Raw genomic sequence first — 17034 nt, forward strand, 5'->3', positions numbered from 1 at the left:
TTAAGTATTTTTTTATGGAAAGAAGTGTTAAACTCCCACCAACAATGATTGAGGATTTTGATGATGCCACATACTTTCCCACGTTTGGTAATATAAGGTTTTAGTTTTTGTCATTCTGGTGAGTTTATAATGGCATCTTCTTAGGATATGATTTTATTATATTTGCCTCATGACTAACACGCCAAGAACTTTTTCATAGGCTTGTGGGCTATTTGTGTATCTTCCTTTATAAAGTGTCCAATATTTTTAAAATTAGGTTGTGTTTTTATTAATGAGTTGTAGAAGTTCTTTATCTAACTTGGATATCAGTCCATTGTCAGGTATATATATATATGTACATTTGATATATATTTTCTCTCATTCTGTGGTTTGCCTGTTTATTTTCTTAACGATGCTTTTTGTTGAGCAGAAATTTTAATTCTGATAAAATGTAATTTACTAATTGTTATCTGTTGTGGTTTTTATTTTCTGTTTACTCTCTGAAAATCCATGTTAAGGCTTAAGTCAGGAAACTGTCTTTCTATATATCTTCCAGAAACTTGAGTTTTAGCTTTTTGGTTAACGTATATGAACCATCATAAATTAATTTTTGTGAGGTAGGGGTCAAAATTTTTTTTGAGATGGATATCCAGTTATTTCATCACCATTTGCTGGAAAGGTTTAAAGGTTTCTGTTCCTCGTTGGATGGGTTTGTCACCTTTGTAGAAAATTGAATAGTTGTACAAGTGTGGTTCTATTTCTGATCTGTACAATACTTCAGTGTTACTGTATAGCAATCTTGATGTCAGGCAGTATAAATCCTCCACCTTTGTTCTTTTTTTCCAGTAGGTTAGATAGTCCAGGTCTGCTGCATATATGTATTTCAAATATATGTATATTCGAGACAGAGTCTCACTTTGTCACCGAGTGGTGTGATCATAGCTCACTTGAGCCTCCTGAGCTCAAGTGATTCTTCTGCCTCAGACTCTCAGGTAGCTAGAATTATTTTTGTAGAAACAAAACTTTTTTTTGTCTTGCTATGTTTCCAGAATGTTCTTGAACTTCTTGCTTCAGACTATCTGCTATACTTCTGCCTCAGCCTCCCAAAGAACTGGGATTAAAGATATGAACCACTATGCCCAGCTTCATATATATGTTATAGTCACTTTGTTAATTTCTATTTGAACATTCACTGGGATTAAATCTCAGATTGATTTATATTTTTGTAGAGTGATTTGGGAAGAAATAACATGTTAACATTGAGTCTTCCAATGGTGTATCTATCTCTTCATTTATTTAGGTCTTCTTAAATTTATCCAAACAGCGTTTCATAGTTTTTAGAGTAGAAATCTTGTATAACTTTTATGAAAATTTCCATAGGTATTTTAAGTTTTTGATCTCATTATAAATGGAATTCCTTTAAAACGTTCAATATCCAGTTGTTTGTTGCTGGTATATTAAAATATAACTTAATTTTAATATTAATGTTGTATCTCTTAACCTTTTCAAATTCACTTACTAGTTCTAATAGTTGTTTGTAGATTTTTTATGCTGTTCTGTATATAAATAATTATGTCATTTGCAGAGACAATCTTATTTATTTATTTTCCAGTATTTATGCCTTTTATTGCCTTGTTATAATGCTTAGAACCAACAGTATAATGTTAAACAGAAGTTGTGAGAGTCTCTTAGTTAAATAATAGTTTTAAAAACAAAATCATAAATGGGTGTACATTTTGTGAAGTGCTTTTTCTTCACTCATCGAAATTATTTTTCAATTCTTATTCCTGATTCTACTAATAATGACAGTATTAGTTTAGTTTTTAAATATAAAACTAACTTTGCATTTCTGGGTTAAATACCACCTCATGGGATGTATTCCATTTTCTATATTGCTGGTTTAGATTTTCTGTGATTTTGATAAGGTTTTTTTGCATCTGTGTTCATGAGAGATTTTAGTTTTCTTATGTTGAAATGTCTATGATAGGTTTTGGCATTAGGGTTATTTTGACCTCATGAAATGAGTTTGGCATTTACTTTTCCTCTATTGCATGACCAGTTGGTATAAGATTGGTGTTATTTATCCCTTAAATATTCTATAGAATTCACCAGCAAAACCATCTGGAAAGTTTTCTCTGTGTGAAAATTTTGATAAAGTTTTCCATTTCTTTTGCTGCATGTGTCTTCTTTTGAGATGTGTCTGCTCATGTGCTTTGCCTATATTTTAATGGGGTTGTTGGGTTTTTGCTTGTTAATTTGTTTAAGTTCCTTATAGAGTCCAGATATTAGACCTTTGCCAGCTGCATAGTTTACAAATATTTTCTCCCTTTCTGTAGGTGTCTGTTGATAATTTCTTTTGCTGTGCAGAGCCTCTTTAGTTTAGTTAAGTACCACTTGTCAATTTTTGTTTTTGTTGCATTGCTTTTGGAGCCTTTGTTATGAAATCTTTGCCAGGTCCTAGTCCAGAATAGTATTTCCTAGGATTTTTATAGTTTTGGGTTTTACCTTTATGTATTTAATCCATCTTAAGTTGATTTTTGTAAATGGTGAAAGGAAGGAGTTCAGAGTCAATCTTCTGCATATGGCCAGCAAGTTGTATCAGCACTATTTATTGAATAGGGAGTCCTCTTTCCCCATTGCGTGTTTTTGTCAACTTTGTTGAAGATCAGATGGTTGTGGTTGTGTAGCTTTATTTCTGTGTTCTGTAATCTGTTCTGTTGGTCTTTATGTCTGTTTTTGTACCAGTTCCATGTTGTTTGGTTTACTGTAGTCTTGTAGTATAGTTTGAAGTTGGATAGTGTGATGATGCCTCTAGCTTTGTTCTTTTTGCTTAAGATTGCTTTGGTTATTTGGGCTCTTTTTTGGTTCTATATGAATTTAAGAATAGTTTTTTTTTTTTTTTTTGCCAATGTTGTGCAAAATATCTTTGATAGTTCAAAAAATATTCAACAGCTATAATCATTAGAGAAATGCAAATCAAAACCAGAATGAGATACCATCTCACACGAGTCAGAATGGCCATCATTAAAAAGTCAAACGGCTGGGCATGGTGGCTCACACCTGTAATCCCAACGCTTTGGGAGGCTGAGGCAGGAAAATCACAAGGTCAGGAGATTGAGACCATCCTGGCTTACACAGAGAAACCCCATCTCTACTAGAAATACAAAAAATTAGCCCAGCATGGTGGCACATGCCTGTAGTCTCAGCTACTGAGGAGGCTGGGGCAGGAGAATTGCTTGAACCTGGGACATGGAGGTTGCAGTGAGTCAAGATCACACCACTGCACTCCAGCCTGGGTGACAGAGTGAGACTCCTCTCAAAAAAAAAAGGAGTCAAACAATAACAGATGCTGGCAAGGTGGTAGGGAAAAGAGAATGTTTATACACTGTTGTTGGAAATGTCAATTTGTTGAGCCACTATGGAAAGCAGTTTGGAAATTTCTCAAAGAGCTTAAAACAGGACTGCCATTCAATCCAGTAATCCTGTTACCGGGTATATACCCAAAGGAATATAATTGTTCTACCATAAAGGCACCTGCATGCATATGTTAATTGCAGCACTATTCACAATAGAAAAGGGATAGAATCAACCTAGATGTCCATCAATATTGGACTGGATGAAGAAAGTATACATATATATCATGGAATATTATACGATCATTAGAAGTATGAGATCAGATCATGTCTTTTGCAGCAAAATAGATGGAGTTGGAGGCCATTATCCTAAGCAATTTACTACAGGAACACAAAACCAAATACCACATGTTCTCACTTACAAGTGGGAGCTAAGCTTGAACACAAAGAAGGAAGAATAGACACTGGAGCCTACTTGAGGGTGGAGGGTAGGAGGAGAGTGATCATGGAAAAATTACCTATCAGGAACTATGCTCATTATCTGGGTGATGAAATAGTCTGTATGCCAGATCCCCATGACATACTATTTACTTGTGTAACAAACATGCACATGTACCCCCAAGCCTAAAAGTTGGAAAGAAAAAGATAATAACAGTATGACAACAAAAAAATCATACAAATTTTAAAAAGAATTCAATTTCTTTAAGATAAATAGGATTAAGTTTTCTGTTTCTTAATGGTTGGTTATGTTTTCCAATAAAATTTTCATTTTATTTAAGTTGACTAATTCGTTGTTATAAATTTCATATTTCTTTATTATCTTTTTCTATCTCTGGATCCAATAGTGATGACTCTTATTTTATTCTGATATTGTTATTTTGTAATGTGTGATCTTTCTCTCATTTACTCATCAGTTTACCTAGGAGTATATCATCTTTTTTCTTTTGATTTTGTTAATTTTCTCTCTGGTTTGTCTACCATTTCAATGATTACTTTTCCTGTCTTAATTACTCCTCTTATTCTACTTATCATGGGTTTAATTTCCTCTTCTTTTTAAAGCTTCTGAAGGTGGAACTGTATGATTTCTTCTGATTCATGGATTATTTAAAAGTGTGGTCATTTCTAAACATTTAATTAAAAATATCTTATTATATTATATGATGACATTTTATTCTGGTGAGAACATACGTGTATAATCTCAATCAGTTTAAATTTATTGAGATTTGTTCTACTGCCTCACTGTAAGGACTATCTTGAATATTCCACATGTATTTGAAAGGAATGTGTATTCTGTACTTGCTGGATGTTGTGGTCTATAAATATCAATTATATCATGATGTTTAGTAGTGTTATTCAGATCTTCTTTCTCAATGATTTTTTTATCCTATTTTTTCTCTGAATTGCTGAGAGAAATGAGTTAAAATTTTAACTATGATTATAGAATTTATCTTTTTAATTCTGTCAGCTTTTGCTCTGTGTATCTTAAAGCTCTGTTACTGAATATGTACACATTTATGATTTTTATGTTTCTTTTTTTTTTTTCTTGAGATAGGGTCTTGCTCTGTTGCCCAGGCTGCAGTACAGTGGTACGATCTTGGCTCACCACAGCCTCAGCCTCTTATGCTCAAGCAATCCTCCCCCCTCAGCCTCCTGAGTAGCTGGGTCTACAGGTGCAAGCCACCACACCTGGCTAATTTTGTTTATATTTTGTTAGAGATGAAGTCTCACTATGTTTCTCAGTATGGTCTCAAATTCCTGGACTCAAGTGATCCTCCTGCCTTGGCTTCCCAAACTACTGGCATTTTACAGGCATGACCCACTGTGCCTGGCCTATGTTTTCTTGATTAATTGACATTATAGGAAAAGCTTTGTGACATGTTCCTCTTTTCCTTGGTATTACTGTTTGCATATAAATCTTATTATTAATATTAATGTTTTTTGTACTTGTTCCATGTTTATTCTTGGTTTATAGCATTTACTCCCCATTCCAAATATTAATAGTCAATGATTATTTAAAAGGCATATATCAAAGTAAAGACAAAAGGGGTAAGAAGCCTCATCTTTGATCTCAAAGAGGGCTTTTCTTTTTTTTTTTTCTGCATGACTAATAACACACAGTTTCAGGGAACACTCGTTGGAGAAAAACCAGTCTCAGAGCGACTCGAGGTCAGTGTTCCTTTCTAATTGTGTAACTCTGAATAGTCCAAGCCAGACCCTAGGCTTCACTGAGCACTGACCTCAGCCAGTTGGTCTACTCTGAACACAGAGGCACTGAGAGAAGTTTCACACCTTGCTTTGCTTCTTTGCTTTTTGCTTTCATAGTATTAACTACCATTTTGGGGACATCTATCCTGTGCTTTGTTCTTTATGTTAATTGCCATTTTTTCTTTTTAAATCTTACAAAGTGGTATTACAAGCTTCATTATACCATTAAGGAAAGTGAGGTTCAGGCAGCGTCCTGACAAGTGATTTTTCATTTGCTGAAATGGAAAACCCAACTTAAAATGGCTTTTAAAAAAAGAGTATTTATCGGTTCACATAACTGAAAACAAAACAAAACAAAACAAAACAAAACAAAACAAAACTGATAGTACTAGTTTCAGCCTCAGCTGGATCTATGTGCTCACAAAGGGTCTCAGAGTCCTGTTTTTGTCTCAAGGGTCTAATCCTTAGTTGAAGGTGGTCAGGGAGGTCACTTAGGATAGCTCAGCACCCTATGTCTTTTCCTTTTTTGTCTCAAAGGTGAAAAATGCTCCTGTTTGGGTTTTTCTATCCATTCCAAATTACAAAAACATCTTATTTGATACTAATATAACCATGTATGCATACTGTTTCACTAGTGTGTCTTTTTCTAGTCATTTACTTTCAATATATCTGTGGCTCTAATATAAAATACATCTTTTATCACTTTAAGAGCATAATTGGCTCTTACTTTTTCATCCATTTTGACAATTTTTGCCTTTTACATAGAGTATTTTATTCATTAATATTTAATATAATTATTGATTTATTTGAATTTAGGTATTTGTCTTATGGATTTTGTTCCACATTTATTTTTGTTTCTTCCTGCCTTATTTTTTGAATTATATGAATACATTGTGAAATTCAGGGTTTTTTTACTTTTAAGTTCAGGGGTACATGTGTGGATTTGTTACATAGGTAAACTTGTATCATAGGGGTTTGTTGTACAGATTATTTAATCATCTGGGTATTAAGCCTAGTACCCATTAGTTATTTTTTCTGATCTTCTTCCTCCTCCCACCCTCCATTCTTTACCCTCCACCCTCCAAAAGGCTCCAATGTGTGTTGTTCCCCTCTATGTGTCCATGTGTTATTATTTAGCTCCCACTTTTAAGTGAGATCATGTGGTATTTGGTTTTCTATTCCTGTGTTAGTTTGCTAAGGATAATGGCTTACAGTTCATCCATGTCCCTGGAAAAAACATGATCTCATTCTTTTTTTATGGCTGCAATTTTTAATTTATTTGCTTATTAGCTGTATGTATTCTTTACCATTAGTTCTTATTGGTTGCACTTTCACAATGTATTTATAATCCTTCACAATCTATTTAGTGTTTATATTGTGCCATTTTATGTGAAATGCTTTAAACAGTCTTATGTATTTTAAACAAATCAAGAGAAATGAATAGTCTCTTACGTTTAATCACATATTCCTCATTTTAAGTTTCTTTTCTGAAGATCCAGATTTCCATCTGATAGACTTTTTCTTCAGCCTGGAGAACTCCCTTTAGTATTACTTGAAATGCAGATATTCACATCTTCATTTGCTTTTACCTGAAAAAACATCTTTACTTAGTCTTCATTCTTTGTGAATATTTTTGGTGGAAATAGAATTTATGTTGACAGTTTTTTTGTTTGTTTCTTAATTTACTTTTCTATAGTTTAAACTGGCCTTCATAGTTTTTTGATGAGAAGTAAGTGGTTCATGAGACAAGTCATTAGCACTTGATTGTTCTTTTTGTATTTAATGTGTTTTTCTTTGGTTTCTTTAAAAAAATTTCTCTTTATCTTCTGTTTATAGTAGCTTTATTATGCTATGCTTACATGTGTGTTTTTGCTGCATTTATTTTGCTTGTGTTGGCTGTGCTTTGTATGTGTACAAAGTTGTGTTCTTTTGTTAAGCCAAATTTTAATTTTTTAACTTAATTTAATAAGTTTGGCCATTGTTGTAGCATTTATTCTACCTTATTTTCTATTTTTCTTTTGATTTCTCGGTTATTTGTATTTTAGACTTTTTATAGATTATCCTATCGGTTCTTGGAGTTTTTTCAACTTTTTCCTGTGTTCTTCAGATTGAGTAATTTTAAATGTTATTGATTTTATTTCTTTCAGAATCTCTTATCCGATATGAAGCTCATCTAGTGAATTATTAATTTCCAATATTTTATATTTTGTTCTAAAATTTCCATTTGTTTCTTTTTTTTGTAGTCACTATATCTCTGTTGAGATAACCTATCTCTTTACTCATTTTGAGAATCTTACCTTTATTTCCTCAAACATAGTTGTTATATTGGCTTTAAAATCTTTTCCTGATAATTTTAACATATGGATTTATTATCTCGCAGTCTTCATTGATTGCTTTTTCTCTCGAGTATGGATCTTGTTTTCCTATTTCTTAATGTATCAGGTAAGTTTGAAGTGTGTTTTGAACATAACTAATAATGTTTTATAGAGACTCTGAAATTAATTTGTCCATCTGAAGAATGCTGATTTTTATTGATTGATTGATTGATTGAGAAAGAGTCTTACTCTGTTGCCCAGGCTGAAGTACAGTCTAATGATCAGAGTTTACTGCAGCCTCAATTCTCTGGGCTCAAGTGACCCACCTCAGCTTCCTGAGTAGCTGGAACTACAGGCGTGCATCTTTTTAAAAAATTTTTTTGTAGAGACAGGGTTGATTATTTTTAAAAAAGTTAGTTTGAGCTTTAGCTATTAACTGTTTCCCCTGAGATGACAGTAGCTTAAAATGTAATTTAATCATTTTAATTTCATCTGAGCTTTTTTAAATTAAAAATCCTTTCTTTCCTTCTTTCTTTCTTCCTTTCCTCCCTTTCTCCCTTTCTTCCCTTCCTTCTCTTCCTTCCCTCCCTTCCCTACCTTCCCTTCCCTTCCCTTCCGCTTCCCCTTCCCTTTCCCCTTCTCCTTCCCCTTCCCACCCTCCCTCCCTCCCTCCCTTTCTTTCTTTCTTTCTTTCTCTCTTCTTTCTTTCTTTTGAGGGTCTCACTCTGTCACCTAGGTTGGAGTGCAGTGGCACAATTATTGCTAATTGCAACTTCAAACTCCTGGTTTTCAAGGAATTCCCCTGCCACGCCTCTCAAAGTGCTGGTATTGTAGGAGCATACCACTGTGTTCAACAGAGCTTCTTGAAGTCTTCCTATGTATGCATGAGATTTTGGCATTGTTTTTTATACACATAATTTTATTTTTCATTTCTTTAGCTTTATTTTTGTCATATCTCCCTCACTTTCCACTCTGTTTTTGCTCAAACTCCTTCCTCTGGTTTTTCAAGCCAGTAAGCCTCTGAGTTTTCTTTTTTCTTTATTTCCTTTTTTTTTCTTTTTTTGAGACGTGGTCTCATTCTGTCACCCAGACTGGAGTACAGTGATGCTGACAGGGTCTGTCACCCAGACTGGAGTGCAGTGATGCTGTCTCTGTTTACTGCCACCACCTGCTCCAGGCTCAAGTGATCCTCTCACCTCAACCTCCAGAGTAGCTGGGACTATAGGCATGCACCACTCTGCCCAGCTAATTTTTGTATATTTGGTAGAGACAAGGTCTCGCCATGTTGTCCAAGCTGGTCTTGAATTCCTGGACTCAAGTGATCTGTCCACCTCGGCCTCCTAAAGTGCTGGGATTACAGGCACTTGGCCAAGACTGAGTTTTCTAACATATATTTAGCCTCCAGGCACTGGTTGAATTTGGTTAAAATCATCAAAATGGGAAATTCACTTGGTGTCATCTTCCTCTAAGAATCAATTGCTCTCCAGTATCTTTTTTCTTGTTGTTACTGAGGGCCCCAAATAGTTGTTTGTTCATACTTTGTCCAGAATTTATACTTACTATCTCTGGCAAGGTTAGTTTGAGTGAAGCTGTTTGGTCACTATCAAAAAAGGCATCTGTTCTTTTATATTTTAAGTTGTATTGATCATATACTTGCTGGTAGGACTTATATATGCAGCTTCTTCTGTAATCCTCAGCTTCCTTCTTTTTTTTTTTTTTAAATTATACTTTAAGTTCTGTGCTTTTCTAAGTATCATTGGTTAGCCTGTTTTCCAGTGGCTGATTGGGAACCTTATGTCCTAATTAAATAATCATTGTAGTATCAGAATATATTGAGGATATATAACTTTTAAATATTCTTTCTTTACTACTTTACTTCAACTAGATTCTAATGATTATTTCTAATGACAAAACATGAGCAAGATGTGCAGAGGCTTTCTTCACAGAAAATGCAAGATTGATATGACTGATCTAATTTTAAAAGAAAACTTCTGATCAGATAAAATGAAGAGATAAAAGCTATCATACTTTTTCTTTACCTTCTAATTGGTTGGGCATACATTTCAAAGACAATTTCCACAGGGAATTTTTAAAGGAAATTTGATTTGTGTTTGTAATGACAATGAGTAGGTTAAAGAAGAAATTAATTGATCAATTGATTCTTTAACTGGTGTCAATCACAGTATAAGAAATGAAAAGTGTGTGCTGAAGAATTTTATGATAATTATTTGTAATCATGGCTGATCTTTTAAATTAATAAGTTTTCTAGCTGGGCGTGGTGTTTGTAATCCTGGCCCTTTGGGAGACTCAGGCAGCAGGATCCTTGAGGCTGGGAGTTTGAGACCAGCCTGGGCAATATCATGAGACTCCCTCTTCTTTACAAAAACAGGAAAAGAAAGAAAAAAAATAGCTGGCATGGTGGCGCACACCTGTTGTTCCAGCTACTTGGGAAGCTGATGCAGGAGGATCATTGAGCCCAGGAGTTGAATGCTGCAGTGAGCCATGACATGATTGCACCACTGCACTTTAGCTTGAGTGACAGACTGAGACCCCCATCTCTAAATAAATAAATAAATAAAATTTCCATGCTAAACAATGTATTTTTTGCAATAAGTTTCTCAACAATAATTTTTTGGGTCCTTCTGAGTTATGTCTTAATTTTGGAACAAAACATGATGAATATAAATATAGGACACACTACCTTTTCTAGAGAAATTGAACAGCTTGTTATAAAAACTATTTGCACAAAATGTAAATCTGATGACGAATATACACAGAGAAATGTGTACTTTAAAAAATGTTACCATATTTCCCATGAAACACATACAGATAAGGAAATTCTTATTTGTATTTTTTAGTGTTGGCATTACAACAAATGTATAGATGAGCAATTTCAGTGAATGAAAAGTGGTACCACAGTTTGATAGTACAGTGCAAAGATTATATGGAATTGTTCACCTGCATGAGCATATGAATCTTTTAATTTTCTGTATTTATTTTTTTAATGATGGTTAATGCAAAGAAGATTTAATTTATAAAACACTTAACAAAAATGCATTATATGTTAGTTTTCTATTGTTGTCTAGTAAATTACCAAAGCTTAGTGGGTTAAGACACTCTACTTGTTTACTGTCTTGCAGTTCTGTAGGTCAGAAGTCCAGGTGGTCTTGGTTGAGTTCTCTGCTGATGGTCTCACAAGGTTGAAATCAAGATGTGGACTAGCATTGGCACTTAACTGAAAGCTCTTGGGAAGTATTTACTTCCAAACAATTCAGATTGCTGCCAGAACCCAGTTCTTTGCAGTTATGCACTGATGTCACTGTTTCCTTATTGGCTCTTAGCTGGGGACAGCTCTCAGCTTCTAGAGGCCTCTTAATATTACTGGCCTTATAGTACTCCCATTTTCTTTCTTTCTTTTTTTTTTCTGAGACAGGGTCTCCCCCTCCCAGGATCTGGCCAGGCTGGTGTGCAGTGGCAGCTTCAACCTTACTGCAGCTTTGACCTCCGCAGCTCAAATGATTCTACTGCCTCAGGCCCCCAAGTAGCTGGGACTATAGGTACAAGCCACCGTGCCTGGCTAATTTTTGTATTTTTTATAGAAGTGGGTTTCACAATGTTGCCCAGGGTGGTTTCAGACTCCTGAGCTTAAGCCATCCTCCCACCTCCACCCCCCAGAGTGCTGGGATTACAGGTGTGAAACACTGTGCCAGGCCTTCTTCCCTCGATTTTCAAAGCCAGCAATAGCATATCAAATCCTTCACCTGCTTGGAATCTTTCTCACTTCCTTTTCTGCTAGCAAGATTTAAACTACATGTAAGCAAAAGTCATTAGAAATTGTGATTTAGAATTAATACAGCTGTTTTCCTGAGGCGTGTGGCCCAGCATTATAGCAAAAGGAGAAGCCAAAGAAAATAGGTCCAATTTTAAAGTAACATTTCCTGCCTGTCACCATAATTTATTTTCCATATTGGTTTCAACAAGGCTAGACTATTTGGTAGCTTTTATTTTCATTATGTGATTTGTGAGAACACAGTTACCAATCTCAACATCTCTCATTCTATTATCTAATAATGTCAGAGTGTCTGCCATTATATTACTTCTCAAAAGTTACATATATTTTGGATAAGCAGAAGGTGTAGGATAGGACACTTCTGATTTTATTCCATTCTACTGTTAATCATGTGCAGTGTATTCTACACTTCTGTTATTGCATGTTTCAGTTCTAGAATTGCCATTTTTTTAAAGTTCCTATTAATCTACTGAAATTCCCCCATCTGTTTTCCTTCTTTATCCACTTTTCCACTAAATCCTTTTACATATTCATTGTAGTTATTTTAAAGTTCTTCTCTGCCAGTTGCAACATTCTTCTCTGCCAGTCATCTGTAGGACTGTTTCTAATGTTTATATTGACTTTTTGTTCATTTTCTAAATGAATCCAATGGTTATGGATTCATTTTCTTGCCTCTTTGGATGTCTTGTAACATTTCTTTGTAGGCTAAACACCTAAATGAATGATGTATTCTAGAGTTTTTATATTATGTTTTCATCTTAAGAATACTAATTTTTATTAGGTCAGGTAGTCAAATTAAGGAGGTTCACCTTGTTCTTGTCAGTGGTTGGTTTTAGGCTTTATTTGGACAGTACTCTTTTTTTCCCTTTATCATAGGGCACAACCCTTACTTCTAGGATATGGTTTTCTTACTCTTAATGCATGGCATTTGTGAGACCTCAATTGAATGCCCTGGGATTTTCATGAATATATCTTCAAGCTTGCTTAATCAGAGAGTTTTATAGTAGGGTGTGACTTCTGAAATTTCTCTTCAACTTTTAGCCCTCAGCAGGTGCAGTCTACAGGCTCCAGATAGCCTGCTTATGTACTGCTTAGAGTTTTGACAGGAGCAAGAGCAAAACTTCTATTCCTATTTCCGGAGCTTATTCACTTAGCTCTCTGCTGTTCTAGCACCTTGCATCAAAAATTCTAGCTGCCAAGACTATACTTTCAGGGATTATTTCTGCAGTTTGTTACTAAAGAAGTTTTTATGAATCTGTAGAGAAAAACAAAAACACAAACAAAATTTGAGCTGCCTTAACAAGCCTGAAAGAATCTATATTTTTGACACCAGACTGTGTTTCTTATGCTCAATGAAACCAATGCTTTCTACTTGGACTCCAGGTCCTGATACTACAGTTGGAAAGATTATTTCCAGGCAGAAAACTAATGTGAAACTTACCGGTTTCTTAAGAATCTCAGTCTTATGTTCTGTCTTGTCCAACACATTAAAGTGGTTGTTTCGCATTCTACCCAGTTTTATAGTTGTTTTTAGAAAGAAGGCAAACCTAACACCAGCTACTCAGGGACCTGTTAATTATTTCATAGTAATGTAATAAACACCCATGAAACTACTCTATCAAGCAAGAGCTAGAACCTTGGCAACCATTTACATGTAGCCATTTGTTTATTACCTCATTCCATTTCCTTGACTCCTCCAGTTTGTAGCTATCATGATACTCAGCCCAAGTTCATCATTCCTGTTTTTTCTCTTATACAGATTTCTTATATGTATTTTTAAAAGCATTGGTTATTTCTTCTTTATAAAAAGGCATTGTTGTAATCCCAGCTTATTCAGGAGGCTGAGGCAGGAGAATCACTTGAACCTGGGAGGCAGAGGTTGCAGTGAGCCGAGATTGCGCTATTGCATTCCAGCCTGGGCAACAGAGCAAGACTCCATCTCAAAAAAAAAAAAAAAAAAGAAAGAAAGAAAGCAATTGCTTTATTTCCTATACTTATTGAGCACTAACATTACTCCTAATGCAACTGTAATTGAAATGAAAAATAAACAAAAACAACCAAATATATATGAGATTATGGTAATCAAAAGAGTAGAGCTTAACCTCATTTTAGGTATGTTCATAAAATCTGGCACGTAAAGCAAAATCTTAGTTTTCTATTGACTCCCCTTATAATTTCAGTTATTTGATATTAGAATAATGCCTTTTGACTACTTTCATCTATGTCAAGTGAGAAAAATACAGATGTAGTTTTTGTTTTGTTTTATATATAAGAAATAAAATGGCATAGAAAGAAGAATTAATGAAACTGAAGAAACTGTACCAAAATATTAACAGCAATTGCTTTGGGCTTTATAATTTTAAATATAACTAAAAAAATAAGTAATATGGCAATGAATTTTATGAAGATTAAATGAGCTAAAGTAGGTGAAGCATTTAGAACATGGTCTGGCAAATAACAAACAGTAAATAATAACATTATAATTAATTAATTATTATTAATTATTACTGCTTCTTACTGATTAGGCCTTTTCTTCAATTCAAGATTTCACTCTGAAAGATTCCCTGATGTTTAATTACTAGGTCAAAATGTATCAACTTTTCTAAGACTTACTGTGTAACTGCTTTACCAAAGGTAATTACACTTCTACCATGAATACATAGAATTGCTTTTCATCATTGTCATTGATTGCTTTCATATTGTTCTATTTGTAATTTCATTGGTTGTTATAGAAGTTTTTTTAAAAAATTTAAACATATACTCATCTGTTTTAGTCTGTTAGGGCTGTCAAAATAGAGTGGGTGGCTAAAACAACAGCAATTAATTTCTCACAGTTCCAGAGGCTAGACGTAGAAGATAGGGGTGTTAGGAGGTTTGGTTTTTTCTGAAGCCTAGCTCCTTGGCTTGCAGATAGCTGCCTTCTTGCTGTGTCTTCACATCACACAATCCTTAGTGTCTCTATCCAAATGTTCTGTTCTTATAAGTACACTAGTTAGATTGGATTAGGACCCACCCTAATGGTGTTCTTTTAATTAATCACCTCTTTAAAAGCTCTATCTCCAAATATAGTCACATTCTGAGATATTGGGAGTTAGCGCTTCAACATGAATTTTGAGTGGATACAATTCAATCCACAAGATCATTTAATTATCAATCAAGGACAAATCAATATATTTTCATGAGAATTTAGTGCTTCTGTTTCTGTGCCTGCTTTCTCTAATTCTTAACCCTAACAATTTCGTTGTTCTTGAGTAACTTTTTGGTTTTAAAGAGACAGGATGTTGCTGTCTTGCCCTGGTTGGATTTTGAACTCTTGAGTTCGAGGAATCCTCCTGCCTCAGCCTTGCTGATATGTATTCCAGGCATATTATGCACTCCAGGCATACACCACTGTGCCTGACTATTCTTGATTTCTTAAATGTAATTTATTTTTCAGCAGACAATGAATGCTTTCAGTAACTTTTAAAGGAAGGATATTGATCTTATTTTCTGAGAATGTGTCTATTTGAGACTTTTCCCTCATATTCTTCTTATTTCTAGGCATATATAATTTTTGAGTTAGTGGTTTTATTCAAAGCTTTGTAGGGGCCTAAGTGATTATTTCTTCTTTTGAAGGCAAACTACAGAGTAGTGCATATTGCCCATCTATAATATTTTCTCATAACTATGGTGAAGCCTACCTTATTATTTCTCTTATAGCAATGAGTTTTACCATATGATACTATGGCATATCTATTAATAATTATTTGTCTTTTTATAATCTTTCAGAATCTTATAAAAATTTATAATTGTTGTAATTAAAATAACTTTTGGCATGATTTGAATTTTCTTTCTGTTATGGTTTAGCTATGTCCCCACCCAAATCTCATCTTAAATTCCCAAGTGTTGTGGGAGAGACCCAGTAGGAGGTAATTCTGTCATAGGGGCAGGTCTTTTTCATGCTGTTCTCGTGATAGCAAATTGGTCTCACGAAATCAGATGATTTTACAAAAGGGAGTTTCCCTGCACAAGCTTTATTTGCCTGCTGCCATTCATATAAGATGTGACTTGCTCCTCTTTGCCTTCCACCATGATTGTGAGGCTTCTCCAGCCACGTGGAACTGTGAGTTCTTCATTAAACCTCTTTCTTTTGTAAATTGCCCAGTCTCAGGTATGTCTTTATCAGCAGCGTGAAAATGGACTAACCCATTTTCCTTTTAAGACACCCTTGTTTGTGTGTCTTTGGTTACTTTCACCAATTTTTATGAGGTAGTATCTATAAAAAGTATGCTGTATTTTTATTGTGCTTAGCAGCCTCTAGTCCCATGTATTTTTAAAAGAGAAAAATATTGTAGTCAGTTTAGTCTTTTTCTATTTCATTAAAGGTTTTAAGAGATTTACTTCAGCTGTACTCAAACAGAACTATCAGTCCCAGATATGGTTCATCACTCTTGAAGGTTGATTATGATTCTTTTCTTGAACTGTATTTAGTTTTCAAGTCCTCTCTTTTTAAAAATCTTTCTAAGTTTTATCTCAAGCTCAATCCTCTTCTTTGATAATGTCATTGGCTCTGAAAGCCATCATGTAGAAATAAAACCACTTTGTTAGTAACTTTTCTTTGTAGCTTTTATAAATTTATTTTTTCCTCAAAATGGTAAACCTGCAAATACTTTCACCTTTTATTTTCTTTGAACATTTTTTTCAGTGATTTTTGGTTAAGAGGAGACAGAGAGAAAATGAGAGATTAGTCTCTAGTCTTTTTTCATTCATATAACTGAAATGATCTACCTTTTTTTCTGCTTCTCCTTATTTTTTTTCTACCTTAGCTGTTTTTTCTCTGCCAAACACACAGTAAAATATTCAATTTTTAAGAGACTATTACTATATTGACTTTGTTGCATTTAAAAATCCCTTTCAATGTACTTCAGCACTTCAGCATTTTTCAGCTCTTAATAGAATAGACTTCTTGCTTCATGATAATCTTTTCTACTTTTTAATTGATTTTTTTTTTTTGCAGAAAGGTATGTTTTCTTAGTTTCTTTATTTCTCTGTCAAGTCTTTGTTTTCTAACAAAATAAAATATAGTATTCTCAAAATTATACCATTTTATTGTTGCTTGTGAAAGTTAAACCTACAGTCACTTCAATATTAAGCAAGTTTTGAAGAGAATAATCAAAGACCCTTTTTCAAAACATTTTTGACACATTCAAAATCTCTTATTTGTACATCACTCTTTTTTATATCACCTTGTACCATTCTTCTTTTTTATGGGTATACTTGATCTCTGTAGCCAATAGTGGTAGGAAGAGCACAAAATATGGAGACGTAATCTATAATTCTTTTGTTATTAGGCAACTGCCCAATAATTCCTACTATCACTACCTCCTATTACTAGGGAAAATGATTTTAAAAC

The 17034-nt window shown here is 34.1% G+C and overlaps 1 protein-coding gene and 1 pseudogene across 49 annotated transcripts in view; both read left to right on the forward strand.

The window, feature by feature from the left end:
• The window catches only part of RIMS2 (regulating synaptic membrane exocytosis 2), a 698117-nt gene that overhangs the window by 268951 nt on the left and 412132 nt on the right, over positions 1–17034 (forward strand). The gene's annotated exons all lie outside the window — the stretch shown is intronic.
• Positions 12840–12983, forward strand: LOC135278218 (small nucleolar RNA U3; annotated as a pseudogene).

The sequence above is a fragment of the Aotus nancymaae genome, unplaced genomic scaffold (genome assembly GCF_030222135.1).
Source record: "Aotus nancymaae isolate 86718 unplaced genomic scaffold, 86718_ANA_hifiasm-v0.15.2.pri h1tg000036l, whole genome shotgun sequence".
NCBI classification, from domain to species: Eukaryota; Metazoa; Chordata; class Mammalia; order Primates; family Aotidae; genus Aotus; species Aotus nancymaae.